General features: G+C 37.1%; 1 pseudogene across 1 annotated transcript; it reads left to right on the top strand.

Moving 5' to 3' along the window:
* The first annotated feature begins 992 nt into the window (after positions 1-992).
* On the top strand, positions 993-1,440 carry LOC308258443 (stathmin-like; annotated as a pseudogene). The gene has a single exon. The product of its transcript is annotated as a stathmin-like (transcript).
* The last annotated feature ends 1,318 nt before the right edge of the window (positions 1,441-2,758 follow it).

Genomic DNA, 2,758 nt, shown 5'->3' with positions numbered 1-2,758 from the left:
AGTAATGTTTGGCACTGGAGATAGAACTCAGGGACATTCTATCTCTGAATTACACAATCAGCCCTAGTTTTTTTTATTTTTCTTTTTTTTTTTTTCTCTTTTTCTTTTTGAAACAGGGTTTCACTAAGTTGCTGATGACCTCACTAAATTATTGAGACTGGCCAGGAACCTGCAATCCTTCTGCCTCAGTCTCTTAAATACTGGGATTAAAAACCTGTGCCACCAAGCATGGCTGACAAATTCTTATATTTGCAATAGCTAAAGATGTCTACTGTAATCTTAAAGCAACTAGGATATTATTTCCTACAAAAAAATAAAATAAAAATTGATATCTTCACACAAATAAATGAATATTACCCTGACTTTACATCCTACACATAAATTTACTTGAAATAGATTATAGATCTAGAGATAAGAGCTAAGACTATAAAATTTAATAATAAAAAGATCTTTTGACAACTTTGTTTTAAGCAAATGTTTTGTATGTAACATAAAAGGAATGAACCATAAAAATTGGTAAATGGGACTTCAAAAGGAACTGTTAAGAAATTTTCAAGCAAAACAGCGAGTGGGAGGTTATATGTGCAGAACCAAAATATGAGAAAAGATATGCGTAAAGATACAAAACCAGAAGATTATAGTGGCACATGCCTGTAATCCCAATACTTGGGACGCTGAGACAGGATAGTAACACTTTCTGTAGAAACTTCCCAAACTGAAATGCAGTCAATTAGAATTTTTGGAAAAGAGTAAATAATATCCAAACTCGCGGGACAATTTTAAGGGGGTAATATACATATAATTGATTTGTCAGAAAGAGAATATGGAACATAAGTATTTAAAGTAATCATGGCTGACCAAAATAAATAGCAGGCACTAACCCCTCTAAGAAGGTGAGAATACAGAGTGTGGCCCGGCGCCTCGACTGAGCAGGTTTTCCTTGCCAGTGGATTGTGTAGAATACACTGCCAGTCTCTTGTCTTCTCTTCACCATGGCTTCTTCCGATATTCAGGGGAAAGAGCTGGAGAAGCGTGCCTCAGGGCAGGCATTTGAGCCGATTCTCAGCCCTCAGTCAAAAGAATCTATCCCAGATTTCCCCCTTTCCTTTCTGAAGATGAAGGATCTTTCTCTGGAAGAAATTCAGAAGAAATCAGAAACTGCAGAAGAAAGACGCAGGTCTCATGAATCTGACGTCTTGAAGCAGTTTGCTGAGAAACGAGAACATGAGAAAGAAGATCTGCAGAAAGCAATAAAAGAACAGCAACTTCAGTAAAATGGCGGAAGAGAAATTGACCCACAAAGTGGAAGCTAACAAGGAGAGCTGAGAGGCATAAATGGCTGCCACCCTGGAGCGCTTGCCAGAGGAGGATAAGCATGTGGAAGAAGGGCGAAAGAACAAAGGATCCAAAGATCCTGCTGATGAGACTGAAGCTGACTGACTTTTTCTGAGAACTGACTTTCTCCCGCTCCCCTTCCTAAATATCCAAAGACTGTACTGGCCAGTGTCATTTTTTGTTTTCCCTCCTGACAAATACTCTACATGTAGGACCGTATAGGTAGATCCAGACTGTAAGTCGATGTTTTAGAGGTTAAAGGGGAGAAACTAAAAGTGTTTTAATCTTTTTCTAAAGTGTCGGTCTTTTTAATGTAGCTATTTTTTGTTGCATCTTTTCTACTTCAGTGCACTTGGTGCATTGGGCTAAATGGCTAGTATTTTATTGGCTCTGTGAAAACATGTTTCTGAAGAATATGTAGTGGCTTCTTTCAAACTGTTAAATGCTGAATATCTGTTCACTTTGCAGTCCCAATTCTGTCCCAATCTTACAAGATGTTACTGTAATTGAATGGTTAATAAAGTTGCACAGTGCTGTTGGTGACAATGAAAACAAAAAGGTCAGAAGACCTTAGATAGCATAAATGCCAAGATATCTACACCTAGGCATCTCATACTCAAACACTAAAAAATTCAAGAATAAGTAGAAAATATTTTAAAGAAGTCAAAGAACCCACTTTCTGTATAAGAAACAAAGATAAGAATTATATCAGACTTGAGAAGCCACACAAACAAAAATACAACTGAGTAAAATGTTTAAAATATTAAAAGAAAAAACTAACCAACCTAGAATTCTGTGCATACTGAAACTAACCTTTAAAGATGAAAGAGAAGGCCTGGTGTGGTGGTGCACGCTTGTAATCCCCATGCTTGGGAGGCTGACACAGGAGGATTGCACAGGTTCGAAGCCAGCCTCAGCTACTTAGTGAGGCTCTCAGCAACTTAGTGAGACCCTATTTCCAAATAAAATATAAAATGGGTCTGGGAGTATAGCCCAGAGGTAGAAAGCCTCTGGGTTCCACCTCCAGTACCATGTAAAAAAAAAAAAAGAAAAAAGAAAGAGAAATAAGACTTTCTCCAATAGAAATTCCCAAAAATGTTTTATGTTCTCAAACAGCAGAAAAATGGTATATAGGAAACCTAGGTCTACATAAAGAAAGGAAAAGCATAAAAGAAGGGATAAATAAATGTAAAATAAACTAATTTATTTTTCTTATTCTTAATATATCTAACAGGTAACCATTCGTTACAAATAATAATAACAAATAATGGAGGAGAAACTCCAGTGGAGCAAGGAAGATGGTCTTGGGGAAGAGGAAAGGAGGAGAGGGAGAATCAGTGAAGGAATCGTTTCCATTGACATTATATACATGTGTGAGAATATCAATCTCAATATTCTGTATGAGGAAGGGGGCAATGTGGAG

This window comes from Muscardinus avellanarius (assembly GCF_963383645.1).
Source record: "Muscardinus avellanarius genome assembly, chromosome: 2".
Taxonomy (NCBI): Eukaryota; Metazoa; Chordata; class Mammalia; order Rodentia; family Gliridae; genus Muscardinus; species Muscardinus avellanarius.
This window is presented reverse-complemented; position numbering and strand designations above follow the sequence as displayed.